Source organism: Pinus tabuliformis, chromosome 2_1 (genome assembly GCF_031772625.1).
Source record: "Pinus tabuliformis cultivar Carrire ecotype Pingquan chromosome 2_1, CPIR1, whole genome shotgun sequence".
Lineage (NCBI taxonomy): Eukaryota > Viridiplantae > Streptophyta > Pinopsida > Pinales > Pinaceae > Pinus > Pinus tabuliformis.
The window spans coordinates 674,340,872-674,357,509 of NC_142299.1; the positions used below are offsets into that span (position 1 = coordinate 674,340,872).

At 37.5% G+C, this 16,638-nt stretch overlaps 1 pseudogene; it reads right to left on the reverse strand.

The window, feature by feature from the left end:
* Positions 1-566: 566 nt before the first annotated feature.
* LOC149202394 (double-strand break repair protein MRE11 pseudogene) lies at positions 567-1,226 on the reverse strand (annotated as a pseudogene).
* Positions 1,227-16,638: the final 15,412 nt, after the last annotated feature.

The window sequence follows — 16,638 nt, forward strand, 5'->3', positions numbered from 1 at the left end:
TAGATAATGCTGAAACAAAGTAGAAAAAAATTCTGTTTAAATGAATTTATGAGAAAAAACATATTGAACATTTAAGCACCGTGATGAATCCCAGGTCCAAAGGGCAGAAAACTGGTTTATTAAAATGATATTCAGGAAATTTTACACAGTGCCAAGCAGCTCTCTGCTGCCAAAATCAAACCCTTACATTTTCAAAACTAATCCTATATATACTTAATTACAAATCTATTTTTATTTCCTCAACATAGGAAAAAAAAAATACAATTAATATTAAAATCCTATCATGAAACAATATCAAAACTAAACAATATTCAATAAAACTCTTGTGATCTATGGCAAGTAGAGTTGTTTTGAAAACCAAAATTAGTGAATTTTGGTCAAGATCTGCTTCCTTTAAGGGTGGAATTCCACAAAATCTGCCCTTGTACTGCTGTTTCAATCTTTGACTGCTGATATTAAGCCCTGAAATCCGAGATTTCCTCAACCACTGCTGGATTTGTGCATTGCCTACAACTGGATCAACAGAATGTGAAGCAGGTTTGTCTCCTTCTATGTCAGAATGTTTTTCACTGCCCATCTTCAGAAAACACTTTACGCTCCTGCATGCATTGGCCCACTTTGTGGACTAAATCCTCCTCTTCTTTAATTTGCAATACATCTACTTCTTCCACAAGTTTATTCCATGTCTCCTCAAGATTATGCTGCAAACAAGAGTGGAAAGCCAATTTATCATCCTTGTTAACAAATTCATGTAGTGCAACATCTAGATCATTAACTGGAAGGATCTCCATCTTCAGATTACTTTCTGCAACAATGGCCTTTGAAAAGAGAAGAATGTCGTGTGGATTTGCAACCTTTCCAACAAATTTTTGACCAAATCTTTGAGGATTTATTGTTGTGAAGCCTGTATAGTCTACCTTGATTCGAACTAAAAGAATCTTGAGTTCCAAACGACTAACTTTCTTTCTTTCAGCCAGTATAATCATATCTTTTACCACTTTATCTAGAAATTCTAGAACAGCATCTTGATCATTTGGATCTAAATCAGGTTCATCCTTCAATACGACCTCTTGATATTTGAAAGGTCTCATTGACTGCAAAGGGATTTTTGTCGGTCGATATTGGCTCCCCTTTATCTCCAGAAGAAGCACATGCTTGGGCTTTGCTTCACCATCAATCAGGGATGTTGCAACTGAAGAGCCTGGCTGTGTTAAATGAAAACCCATTCCAGGAACTGTGGGTCAACCAAGCATTCGTGTTCATGCCCCCAAATTACAAGATCTAAGAAACACGGAAGGAACTGCTCATTAATGGCATTTTTTGGATTGGTTTTGACCCTGTTTTGATGAAGAACTAAAATATTGAACCAATCTGACATCGGGCATCCTTCCTGAGGTTCAGGCTGCATCCACTGAACAGCATGGGGTGTCTGGAACATCAATATTGTGATGAATGAAGTCCTCTCTACGAAAGGCAGCATCAGCGTAGTCAACCTCTCTTGACACAAGGCCTATTAATCTCATCAAGATAATTCTGCTCTAGAACACGTTTTCTTGTTCTCTTTCAAGCCCTGGATCTACCCACGATGATAACAACCCATTCCTATATGTGCAGTGCCTCAGCCAGGTGCGCAACGCCTCAGCTAGGAGCGCAGCGCCACATACCCAAAAACATCTCCAACTACTTTTGTCTTTCTAAAGGGTTATTTTTCTTTTGCGAAAAACAAATGCCAACTCCCTAAATTATGGAGCGCAAAATCATATAAAAAATATTCACCCTCAGAAGCCAGGATAACATCATCTATTCAACTCATCAATAGACAGTCGACATACTTGCACGGAAAATTGGAATTCCATAACAACAACTACTACATGCCAGTTTTATCCAGGAGGGCATGCTAATAATTTTCTGACTGTTCAGGCATTCAATTCACATGTACACATTTAACTTTTGGCTCACAAAAGTAGTGCTTGCCATCAATATCAATATCTGCAAAGTCTTGAATATTTTTTAATTCCCCCTTATACTGAGGATGAGGATCTTGAAGATTAATTTTAATACACTGACTCTCTGCTATAGTGTAGACACATCCACCTCCTGGAAATTCTGGAATTGATGCTACTAGCTTTGTGGCGACTAGGAGCGATGCAAAGCTACCTAAAGCTGCATAGCCCAAAATTGCTCTGGCATGTACAGTAGTTTTACAAAGCCAATGTGATCCTGTTGTTACAAAAAGTAGGGCTTCATCTTCAGAAGAGAAAATGTCAAATCCCTTCCTTGCTGTGTATTGAAGTGCCCCAGTTGTTGGATCAATGTATATAACTTGTGTGTCTCTTGTAGTTGATAAACTCACTATTATATTCCAATTCCACGATAACCAGAGAAGTGTCCCTATGAGCTTGTATCTCTGCCATTTCCCCTTTACAAATGACAATGGGCAACTTTCCAATGCTTACTAGCACATCCCATTCAAAAGCCAAGGATAAGCCCCAGATGAAACTTAGACTTCAAATGTTATGCCCCTTCTTTCACTGCAGAGAAAATATCAGCTCAAATGGAATTCTACTTAGTCTCTAAGACCAATGGGGAGGTCTTTCTTTCTGAAGGAAAACTTTGCATATAAATAACTGCATCTTTTTCTAATTGTCTGCATGCCTTCTCCTCTGTAATCTCAACCTTGTCTTGGAGGCGAATTTAGATGTTGCAGAGATCACTTGCGGGACCTTTAATATGTGCACTGCTGCTTCTTCACATGCTTGGCTGTACATCTCACAAAGTTGTTTTATTTCAAGCTCCACTGTTGCACCAACCACACAACAACATTTCTTACACAACAACACACCATTGCAGTTACTGCAAAAGTGGGTCTAGCATATACTGCACATACACATAGATCTCACATTAGATGGGTTCTTAATACCTGAGATTGGGCTTGTAGATGAATGCCAATGTGGTCACATGCCCACAACAGAGTTCCATGATTTTTCTCCTGGAAAAGCCTTTCACTAGCAATTTCACTATCAGCAATGCACAGTGCCCTCTGCACAGGATATCTCTTTCAATCAAAGCAGAGAAACGAGCTCGCCATATGTTGAGATGAGGATTAGCAGCATGATAAAAAGCCTTCAAATGCTATGTTCTCTCCTTCTCCATCACAATCCAGCCACAAGACCAGCCACTGACATCTCCTAGCTTCTTCTGAATCATTCAATACCTGAACTACTGCACAGGAGGATCTTTGAGTCAATCACTCATTTGGTCATATCTTTTGATCCAGGAGCTGGTTTTTGGAGTGTAATATACTGTTGGAAAGCTCTTTCCGAGATGCTCCTGATGAATAGACTTATGACATGTTTTGTGCTGAAGATCATGTGCAAAACATCTAACAAAACCAAACATAGTAAGAGCTCATGTTGATCCTTGGTGACATGCTGCAAAGACTAGAAATAACAGATCCAAAAGGAGGAACTCGAAGATCTAGAGGAGGAGGAGCACCTCTTCCACTCCCAGATGTGGGTAAAGGGTTCCCTGCTACAGTTCATTGTCGACAGTGGGAGCCAAAATAACCTCATTTCAGTACAGGTCATGAAGCAGCTTGGCTTACTAACCACAACACACCCACAACTATACACCATTGGGTCGCTTCACCAAGGACGAGATCTTCGTGTCAGATAGCAGTGTTGCCTTCCATACAACATCAAGCCCTTCATGGATGAGGTATTATGTGACGTTGCTCCTCTTGATGTTTGTGATGTATTATTAGGCCAACCATACTTATGGAAGCGACATGTTGTGTATGAGTCAAGGCCTCACACTATTATTGTTACCTTGGGAAATAAGTTGTATAGGATACCAGAGGTAGCACTGCCTACTGCCATCTCTTTGGTTACTGCAAAACAATGTAGGAAGCTCATTTCCAAAACTGGGAAATTTATTTTCCTGATGATACACCCTCAAAGAAAGAAGAAGACGATGGCCACGACCTCCAAAAAAGGCCCCTCCGCACGACAACAATAGATGGACAAGGTTGTGGAGGATTATGAGGCCATATTCACCTCCCCTACAGGGGCGCCTGTACAATGTCAGGTTAAGAACTCCATCAATTTGACCCTAGGTGCGTCGTTTCCCAATGGACCAATCTATCAGCTCTCTATTACAGAGAATGATGAAATCAAGATGCAAATTCTAGAGCTACTGCAGAAAGGTCACATCTGACTGAGTTCATCACCCTATGGGAGACCAATCGTGTTGGTATAGAAGAAGGATGTGACTTGGAGACTGTATTGACTATTGGGCACTGAACAAGATCACTGTCTGGAATAGGTACCTGATCCCATGGATTGATGACCTTCTAGACCTGTTGGGTGTGGTTTTTATACCTGTTTCCTTCACTCTCTTTCCCTAGTTTTGATCCTCTTTCCCTCTAGGCCAATGAAAATTCACATGTTAATCAACCTTTTTCTCATTTTACACTCTATTTCACAGTCATGTTATTTTGGCATATTTTGCTGAATATAACGATACAATATTCCTTTTTGTGGCTAACTAGGGTAAAAATTGGAGAATTATTTTGGATCCTCTTCTCTTTTTTAGGTGTTTCTTGTGGGAATGAGGTTACGGAGTGAACAAGCCGCGCTGATTGGTTTCAGAGCAGGGTAGAGCAGATTGTTGTTACACCCTGTATGATGTTATAGATTATTGTTACACACTGTATGTTGTTACAGGTGTTGCTGTTACACCACATGCTGTTAAAGATGACCGTTGTTACACCAAGGATTATATTACCCAGTGATTGTTGTTACATCCCAAACTATCATTTGACATCAGGACATTGTTGCACCGTAGCTGGAAAAGTCGTGGGTACTATTCCACACAAAAACTATCAGAAGTTATGGATTATTTATTTAGAAGTAACAGATCCAAATGGTTGTGATCTTAACCAATGTATCTGAATAGAATTTGTATTTAGAAATAGGTTATAACGATTTCTATTTTTATGATCAGCATGAGAATCATGAGATTCTCATGACTGATCTATTCCTGATTTTGGGTATGTAATAATTATAAAATAAACTCGATTTCTCATGTACGTGATTACATAGAGAAAGCATTGTTACTCTAATCTTGTAACTTTTAATTATTTTTAATATTGAAGGCACTATAGTGATGTTGTTACTGTTCCTCATCTGATTCTTTAACTAATCTCATGTTTATTCCTACACCCTTGCTAGGGAGGAAGGGCCCTCCTCTTTAGTAGGGACTGTAGTGGTAGAAGTAGTTGTATATTATTGTTTCTTTTATTGTTGTATGGTTTTTTGTTGTTGTTGTGTAATTTGTAGAATACATCTGCTTCACTTTCAAATAATATTATGTTGTTACACTGGTTTGATTAAACAGAATGGTAGTTGACCAACTGGTGTAGCCATTAGTTTAATGTGTGGCGCGCCCTTTCTCTGGTAATTGTGTAGTGTGATTTCATTTCTGTGGAGTGTTTTAATTTTTGCATGAATGATTTAATTTTTGCAATTGATTCAACGACATTATTTAATGTTTCTTTATATTTTTCATTCTTGGCTGTAGTGTATTGGTGCAAATACTGAAAACTCCATTGAAACAACAAGACCTACCCTGGGTTGACATTTAATGACTTCAGTTATTATCACTCTGCGTTTCCCCAAAGTTGTAAGAAAGGGAAGGATGCCGAGGTAACCATAGACCAATCTTTTAGATACAGAATCTAGCCAATGTGTATCCAGAGAGGGCTCTCTCTTTATTATTTAGCTTTTTTTTAAAGGTATTAGGCTAGTTATGAAGTTCAAGGGTTTTTGTTTGAGTTTGGGTGGTGAGATTCAATAGAACAGAGAGGTAAAATAGAGTAGTTCAGTCCATTGGGCTAATGGAGTCAAAGAAGATGGCTTTCTGGATTGGGTTTCTTAGCAGAGGATAGCTTCACAGAGCAAGGTAGTCAAACAGGGAACAAATAGAAGACTTGAAATAGATGGAATGGGCTCAAACGGGTGAAGGGCAGTTAAGAATCCTTCAACATATTGAAAGAGGGAAAATGGATGATTACTGATAAGGACCAGTTAAGTATTCTTTAGCAAATAATCAACATGAAAGAATCAAGAAACAGGAGAAATTAAGATTTCACTGCTTATTCTAATTCTGAAGAAAACACAAAGACCAATAAAGACTGAAAACGGAGTGCAATCAAGCATGTTCTGAAATTAATCTTTTTCTTTATTATTCAGATTATGAGACACAGATGATATAATAAACAAGAGAACTATAAAACACAAGATATAGTGGACTTATTGATCCAGTGGTTGATTCAAGAATTCATTGACAAGTCCTCTACTTCAATTCTTCATCCAGTAGGCCATACAACAGTTGATTCCAACAGCTCTTTATTCTAGAAAATAAATATTACAACAGTCTAGGAATCCACACACCACCCATCAATATTCTAATGGAGAGGGTATTTATTCAACAAAATATGTACAAAAAATATCTCATAACAGTGGTGAGATAATATCTAGGATTTAGCTAATAAGAGTTTTGAAAAATAGAAGAGCTAGTCTCTATGATAGGAAAAGGGTAAACTGGTGTTGTGCTGGAGGCAGGCTCTTTAAATCGGCTGGCAGCTGTCTTCTGTAGTAACTCTCCGCTAGCTGCCTGTCTTAACTATGCACTTTAATTCTGATCTGCTACCTTTAATTCTGCTCTGACATCTTTATCACTGATCTGATACACTTTAATGCTAAACTGGTACTCTTCAATGCTGAACTGATACACTTTGACTTGTTTTCCTCTGTTCATCGCCATCCATCGTGTTCTGATAAAACAAAACCGCTAATGTGTCTTCTGATCATTTTTCCTCTGGCAATTTGTGTCTCTAAAGGCCCACTGGTTAGAGTAGTAAGTATCCCTGTATATCCTTTTATTTATTTTTTGTGCGAGCTTGGAAGTCCCTTGGTGTTGGTTCGAATTGTATTAAAGAGGAAGATTGCACTATGCAGGTTGAATGGTAGGATGCGGAGCTCGCGTTGTAGTGTTTCTGGTGGGTGATAGTTGAAAACTAGAATTGTGAACTCAGAAGTTTTAAATGCCTGGAGTGTTGTATGCAGAAAAATGTAGCAAAAAAGGACGTTTTTACCCTTTTTACTCTACAAAATGAAGTTTTGGTGGCAATTTTTGATTTGAAGGACGGATGACGTAAGCAGTGCGGATGACGTCAGCGGGAGTATGGGGTAGATGACATGGCGGATGATGTGGCAGGTGACGTCAGCAAAGGACAGATGACGTCAGCAAAAGGTGGTAAGCAGTTTTTCCCGCACCGCTTTTGGGGCCAAGTGGTTTCGGGTTGGGAGGGAGTGAGCACCCCGGATGGGCGACACGTGGCAGAGGTACGGGGGAAAAACCGCCGGTCCCTCGGGAGTTAAACAATGGTCAGAAGGGTGGTCACAAAATGATCGTTGACTGTTGGATGGTGGAGCGGGGATCAGATAGCGGACTCACTTTGGAGATGGCGGGAGGTTAATGTAGCGGGCCCAGTCATAATAAACCATGTTTTTAATATATCGGGACTGTTTTGATTGGGCCGGGGGATTTGGTTATTAATCAACCAGAAGTTAATTAATCCCAGATGGCGTGTGGGGAAGGGTTATTAATAAGTTTCAGATAAAATTATTAATTCCCGTTTATACAATGATACTGTCGTATTTTGACCGAGGAGGGGATATGTAATATTGGGGTTTTTAACATATATTTACATAATATGGGATGGGTAAAAATTATAGGGATTTATATAATAAGTGTTAATCGTTAATATGAAAAAATGTAAATGAAAGCGCTAAGTTATAAACTTAGGCTTAGGATAAAAAGGGGTTTTTATGAGGAATATTTGTTAATTTCCTAAGTAAAATAGGGTTTTACTTAGGCATGGTTTATGAAACGAGATGAGTGATTTATGAAGGATATTAAGAACAAATCTTAATACTTTAGGGGGAATTAGTGAATGTTTTAGGGAGAAGTATGAAGGGGAGTTAGTTATGAAACCTTGCCTCGCTTGAGTTGCTTCAAGTATAATGTCAGCAATTGCACTTGTGATAGAAGTGAAAGTTAACACACTTTTAGAAACATAATCCATTACAAATATCATTCTGCAACACCATTCTACCTACCCTGCCTACTTTGCCTAACATTTTTTGTTCTTTATTTGGGTGCACTTAGACTGACAAACCGTCATCAACTTTTCTTTTCTTTGCATGGCAAGCCTACCTAAGTCTGCCCTTATTACATCCAAGGGCTCAGATTAAACTGTTGAGCTCCTTTTTATTTACTCTACCTATCTACTTATCTGCCAAGATTAAACAGTTTGGTTAGATTTTATTCTCTATCCCTAAAATAGGAAATTCAAACATGAACTAGCCAAGATTACGTTGTTTGGCCATTCATCAATTGTGGCATAAATTAACAAGCTGCACACAATGCTTATTGCAGAAAATGAAAAAGTAGTGGCATTTTGGACTTGCACACTTTCATGGTCTTTCTTTATTTGGGGTTCATTTCTTTCACTTTTTTGACCATTTTATTCTTTTTACCCTTTGATTTTTCTTTCAGGGTATACCCTCTTTACATTTTTTACATTTTTTTTGATTTTTTGATAATATGGAAACCTTTGCAACAAGGAAAACGATGAACATATTACAGAGCTCAACCAGTCAATCATGAAATATGACACCTATTGGTATAGGAGCATAATAGTGGCTCCACTTGGGGATGGCTTTCCCTGGTGGAAAGCCATGAACAACAGGTCAGATGGCCTTCTAAATATCTTTAGATTATGCTCTAAAATCTTCCTTTGCTAGTTGCTTTATTGTATATATGACAGCACACTTGTGAAGCTTAGGGCCTTCTCTTTGGGCTTCAATTGCAGCAAGTTACTATTCAATCAACACTTTAAACATTTATTCTTCCTCCTTGAATCCCACTTGAGCACCTTGTAACTTAGGTAGGAATCTTCAATCTTGGTCTTTTCATCAAAAATCTTTTTAACCTTTTTCTTGTATAACTTGAGATCTGACCTGAAACTAAAAGGTGCTACAGCCTTCAAATCAAATTAGTAAACCATCAAGATCTTAAGGCCTATTGATTGGATTCAAATCTTTTAGGATTTATTTCATAATCTACTGAAAACTGAATTAAATCAAACTGAAATCCTACCTACTTACTCTAATCAGCTTTCTGACTGCTGTTTAGATAAAATGAAACAACCAATGCAACCACTCAAGCATTATATACATTAGTGACCTTTGTTTCTTGTGCTTGTTGGTGTTTAAAATTGAGATCTTGCAATCAAGTATAGCTTTGTTAACCTTTGAGAAGATAAGGAAATTCCTGATCTCCTTTGCTGAATCTAGAAACTGTACAAAAGGATCTTGTAAAATATATACACTATTATTGAGCTGATTCAAACAACTATAGAAATGTTTTGGATAGCTTTCCTGCCATGAAACTGAAATATCACTTTTATCTTTATCACCCTGCTTGTTTCCAATTTCTCTTAGTGATGATATTTCTACTGATTGTAATGTTTGTCTTGTAAAACCATTATCATCTCGATTTTGACCCTCATAGTTTATTTCCAATTTTTCTGCATTTTCTTCCATACTTTCATAGCTGAAATGGACAAGCTGATCACTACTCTCAAGTTGGTGAAACGGGATGTCCTTATTTCCCAAACTGGCCTCTGATTTCTCTGTAAAGTTAGTTTGGATTTGAAGAACATAATTATCATCATACTAATCATATTTGGGCAAATCATCAAAAGAAGCAATGTCATCAAACACACACATTAGATCAGAAGCTTTCTCCTCCACATATTTCTCTATAAATCTATATTCTGATCTATGGTAGTTTGAATTAGCAGAAATTTGTTCATGATTCTTAATCTCTTCTTGTTCTGATGGCTGCAATATATTGACCAAAGGATAATGATAATCCTGCCATATGAGATCTTCTGGATGATTGGTATCAGGAAAACAAACCTCATTCCAAACTGCTGCTTGATTCAAGTGATTGGTCAATCGTTTCTCCTCTTTATTCTCTAGTGTATCCAAGTGCTCTAAATACTCTTGATCTTCATCAAATACAACAACCTTGTCACATACAACAGGAAAATACTCCTCACTACCTTTGTCATATAGAAGTTTGCAAGGGAGTTGCAAATTCTCATTATTTTTAGATGAAAGATCCTGATCTGTCAAAGTATGTTGTCTCATTTCATTTGCATGTAAGGAAAGAAAATTTGTGACATGGTTTTCATCAACTAATTTTGACTGTTCTTTAATCTCTGAAGAAGCCACCATTTGTTGAAGATTGTCTTGTGGTTCAATATTTTTAAGCTCTACTGCCTCTACCTCTAGACTTTTGGACTGTTGTGGGTTTTCATTGTTGTTTTCTATTTGAGCAATTTCAGGGAACTGACTTTCTTCTTTATTCTCGTCAGTTTGTAGTGCTGCAAGAATTTTTTCCTGTGGGGAAACTTTATGAGTTTCCGAACAACATACGTCATCTTTTTCTTTCAGAGGGGAAGATAATTCAAGTAGGGCTTCCACTTTTTGAAAAGGCTTTTCTTCTAAGACCTCCAATATTTCATGATCCATGAACTGATTATAATCATAAATATAGTAATTTTCAAGATATTGAATAAAACTTTCAAAATTGTCACAACAGTCTTGAATTAGCAATAGATATGAATACCTGTCCTTGTATTTGTCATGATATGTAGCATGAAACTACTTGAAAGAACATATGCTAGAGGCAGGTAAATTTTCATACCAAGATCTAGCTTTTTCTTCTAAAGTTAACATAAATATTTTCATAAGACAATCTTTATGGAATTTGACCTTAAAGTTTTGAATGTGCATATGAAATTTTAATAAATGTAAAGCAAAATCATCTCCTATTTCATCTTTAAACAATGGAAGATTTCTTGACAAATTAAATTTGGGCAAAGGGTTTGGAAAACCTGGAATTTTTGACCTGTCCAAAGGAGCATACTTGCGTTGATTTGTTAAACTCATCTTGAAGACACTTAATGCTAAAATTGGATCACCATAGGTTCTCAAAAACTTTGGATTTCTTTTAGTTCCCAATTGGGGATATCAGAGGCGAGGCTCCCATGAAAAGTATTCCTTTATCATCCTTACATCCTTTCAACGGATGACTGTTGAAGACCCGAACAACTTCTTATTTGAATTTGATGTCTTATGCAGGAGCTATGACTATGTCTCAGATGCTCAAAAAATGAAATTATTTTCTACTACTTTAAAAGGAGCAGCCTTGAGATGGTTCATGGAGTTATTCTCTACTTCTATTCGAACATGGAGCGATATGAAGGATACATAATTATCAAAGTATCAAGACTATTGCAGAACCAGGGACTTAAGAGAGGAAGTATTCATGATGACACAGAAGGAGGATGAGAGCCTGGAGGATTATGTAGAGTGGTTCCACTGTAATTTGCAGTGGTATAAACACAATGATTTAGATCATGAGATATTGAATACCATATTTATAAGAGGAATGAGGGACAACTGCCTTGATACCCTGAATCTACTAGGAAAAGGGGACATATCTCAGGAACCATTCGCCGAAATTATAAAGCTCTGTCTAAGATGCTCTAGAGGATCATCTAAGGGAAGAAGCACAATCCAAGATGCCTCTGCCTGAATAAAAATATCTGCAGGTGGAGGAGTAACCAGAGTAGAGATCAGGAATTTATTCAAAAATTTCAAAATCGACACCCTCAATACTTTATATACCCAGATAATGATAACACAAATAAAAAAACACAAGGAGAAGCTGATACACCTCTGGCTATGTTCTATTTGAATTTCCAGAAGAAACATCCCTTAAGGGAGTGTGAAATGAACATCAGCTTGTTCAATATTTGTGAGTTAGAACATTCTACAGGTCAATGTCTAGAACTTCCCAGACTGAAAGAAGTACTTATAGAATCGAGTGAAGAAGTTAAGTCCTCTTATTTCATCGCACCTAGGAGGCCATGGAAGCCACGACCTCCAGGTATGTCCCAATATTTTTCTTCTTTTAATTTGTGTAAAAATTCATATAACACTCAGCAATATCCATGGAAATATTTTGCTCCTTCTCTAGCACATTTTCCTTCACCCTGGAACTAGTGGTTCCCCTCTCCCTGTATTCAATATCCTCCATCTCATCCATACCCTTGGAATCATAACTGGAGGGGGAATGCCCAGAATACATCTCCACCTGAATTACCAATGCAACAACAACTGCAATTTCCCCCTTTCCAAACTCCTGTTCTTACACTGCCTATGTGACCCCAACTACCTGTGCAACCTAACCCTAACCTGAATAATAAAACATCCCAAAGCATAGAGGCTCTAACTACCTTCCAGACTTACCTTATTACTCCCATGGGACTTAATGAAATTCAACTGTAGTCGAGTAAGGTAATTAAACCAAATCACTCCCCTATCATTACCGAGGAGGAATGTGAACCTTACAGAGGAGGTACAATAGATCCTAAGGTCTATGTTACACATGTAACAATTGATATAGAGTTAACGGTTACATCTGTAACAACCAACCCGAGAAGAAATGTTACTCATGTAAAAGCCAACTCGGGTAAGGCTGATACACATGTAGCAACCGACTTGACTGTTATAACTCAGAATCCTTCATATCCTTAGAGATTAACTGAGCCTGGAATTACCTCACAACCTGAATCCGATTTTCTCATGGAGTTGCAAAATTTGCACATACAAATTACTCTGTTGCAAGCTCTTAAAGAAGTACCCATTTATGCTAAAATAGTACGAGATTTATGAATTAAGAAACATGGAAGGAAGCCTAAGGACCCTGCTACTATACACGTGATGGGAAAATTGTCTGAATTAATGTTTGCTCAACCTCTTCTAACCAAGTATAATGATCCAGGAAACCCTACGGTTATTGTCTACATTAATGACCAACCTGTAACTAACACATTAATTGATCTTGGGGCTACCATTATTGTGATGAAAAAGGATCTTTTTACCACCCTGGGGCTACATGGGCTTAGACATACTCCTACTATACTTGAATTAGCAGACAGGTCCCGTGTTAAACCTGAGAGGGTGTTAGAAGACATAGTAATCAGAATAGCTTCCTAGAGGTATCCGGATGACTTTCTTATCTTACAACCCAAATTCAACTTGTGGGGACATCCTTTGATCCTAGGGAAACCTTGGCTAGACACTGCAAATGCATTTATAGGATGCAAATATGGATCCATGGTGATGTCGGATGACCAGGCTACAAAGAATCTTGATCTTTACCCCCCAAAACCAGATATGGATTTGTATAATCCCTAGTAGGATGAATTTTAACCCGAATCATATATTTTCCTACCACTCCGCACTCTAGAGAAAGCCCAGTATTTCAAGGATGAGACAAAAGATGATATCATTAATGGATTTATTAGTAACTCATTTTATGTTGCTTCCATTGAAAATTCAAAGGAGGAATAGGAGGTAGAAGATATAAATTTTAAACAAATGAGAACCACTGCGAATATTGACAACAGTCCAATTGAAATAGAACCAGGAAAGTTTATGAACATTAACCCCAACTTGACTGCTGTTACAGAAACACAAAAAGACAAGTGGAGAGCCTGTGTGGACTATAGAGAAATCAATAAGGCCACTCAGAAGGACCATTTTCATTTACCATTTATAGATCAGGTCCTTGACACCCTTTTTGGAATTTATTTTTTTTCGTTTCTATATGGGTTTAGTGGCTACAACCAAATATAGATTTCCTTGGAGGATCAGGATAAAACAACCTTTACTTTCCCATGGGGAACTTTTTCATACAGAGTACAACCTTTTGGACTCTGCAATGTGCCAACAACTTTTCAGAGGGCAATACTGGCATTTTTTTTGTATGGATTTGTATAATCCCTAGTGGGATGAACTTGAACCCAAATCATATCTTTCCCTACCACTCACTCTGGGGAAAGCCCACTATTTCAAGGATGAGACAAAAGATGATATCATTAATGGATTTATTAGTAACTCGCTTTCTGTCACTTCCATTGAAAATTCAAAGGAGGAAGAGGAGGTAGAAGATATAAATTTTGAACAAATGAGAACCACTTTGAATATTGACAGTAGTCCAATTGAAATAGAACCAGGAAAGTTTCTGAACATTAACCCCAACTTGACTGTTGATCAATCCCAACCGCTGTTACATAAATACAAAAAGGCATTTGCATGGGACTATATGGATATGAAAGGGATTCATCCTAACTTGTGTACTCACCACATTTATCTGAAAGATGCCTGCAAACCAATTAGACAACCGCAATGTCGCATGAACCCTGCATTGAAGGAGGTAGTGAATGAATAATTACAAAAACTCCTGAGTGCTAACTTTATTTATCTGATATCTAACAGTCAGTGGGCGTCCCCACTTTTCATTTTCCCTAAGAAGAATGGCAAGTGGAGAGTCTGTGTGGATTAAAGAGAAATCAATAAGGCCACTCAGAAGGACCATTTTCCTGTATCATTTATAGATCAGGTCCTTGACACCCTTTTTGGATTTTTTTTTTTTTTTTTTTTCATTTCTAGATGGGTTTAGTGGCTAAAACCAGATACAAATTGCCCTGGAGGATCAAGATAAAACAACCTTTACTTGCCCTTGGGGAACTTTTGCATACAAAGTACAACCTTTTGGACTCTGCAATGCGGCAACAACTTATCAGAGGGAAATACTGGGATTTTTATTTATTTATTTTGATTTGTTTAATGACTGCCTTGAAATATTCATGGATGATTTTACACCTTATAGTGATGCTTTTAAAACAACATTATCTAATTTAGAACGTTGTGTACAGACTAATGTTGCTTTGAGCACCGAAAAATGTCACATGATGATGATTGAAGGGATCGTGCTAGGACACTACATTTTTTTGACGGGATCAAGGTAGACCCTACTAAAGTAGAGGTAATTTTGAAAATTCCAACTCCCAAGATGGAAAAAGAGGTACGTAGTTTCTTGAGACATGCAGGGTATTACAGAAGGTTTATAGAAATTTTTTCAAAAATTGCATCGCCATTATTTTCTTTGCTCATGAAAGATGTAGACTTTTTGTGCAAAGGAAAGTGTGAGCAGGCCTTTTTGAAGATTAAATGATGTGTATCAACAAATCCGGTTTTATGTGGACCTAATTGGGAACTGCCGTTTCACATAGCTACAAATGCATATTCTATTGCTATAGGTGTTGTTTTAGGCCAACTGGAGGACACGAAACATTATGCTATTTACTACATAAGCAAGAATTTGACTCCGGCTGAGCTCAATTACATAGTGACCAAGAAGGAATTCTTAGCAGTAGTGTACACCATCAATAAATTTTGACATTATATCACTAGTTATCAAGTATTTGTACACACTTACCACTCTGCCATTCGTTTTTTAATGAATAAGCCAATTACCAATGGTAGAATTACACGCTGGTTATTGTTGTTACATGAATTTGATATCACAATTGTCGATAAACCTGGAAAAGATAATGTAGTAGCTGATTTCATTTCTAAGTTAACCATTGATGAAAATTGCACTCCGATTGAGGATTCTTTACCTGATGAATATCTATTTTCTACTTCTACTTACTCACCATGGTATGCAGATATAGCCAATTATCTTGTTGCAAGGAAGTTCCCACAATATTTGTCCTCCAAGGAGAAGAGAAAGGTCATACAGCAGAGTGCTACCTATACCTGGATAGATGGGAATATCTATCACACTGGACCAGATTTCTAGATCAAACGTTGTGTTAGGGAAGATGAGCTCTTTGACATCCTTAAGGCTTGTCACAAGGAACCTTGTGGAGGGTACTTCGCAGACAAGCAGACAGGGTACAAAGTCCTTTCGACAAGGATCAGGATGGTGTGAAGTGAAAACCTTTTTCGGCCGAAGACAAACAATTTCTGTAGAAGTTGAAAACCACTCTGTGGTGGCTGTTACACACTCTGGAACAACATTTGTTATTTCAAGCATATTATACAATATTTCTGTTACACGACCTTTTCTTTTCTTTTCTTTTATCTTTTGTGGAAATCAATAATACATAACAATTGTCTTGGTTGTTATATATGTAACAATCGATGACTTCTAGAAATAATCCAAGTAAATTATTTATTGTGACACACAACATGCATCACCATGATTCGGGAAGTAGTTGCCTTGACCACCAGAATTAAATTCACGTGCCTTGCCACCAATGTCTTCTCCCCACATCACACCAGGTACGTCATAAAATGGTAATATCATTATCCACTTTTATTCAATAATTATGGTAATCTAACGCGATATCCCTTTTGATAGCCAAGGTAGGCTATCACATTTAAGTGGGGGGGAGGATGAATTACATGATGAAATGACCTTTGCATGACCTGTGAGTATTTAAAAACTGCAACCAAAGCATGATGATCTTGTAATAATTGTCATTTAATGATTGATCATGCTGAAAAAGGGAATTGTACCTCTGCCTAGACCTCCCATAACTTAGCATTAATAAGGAAACATTACTGCACAGTATGAATC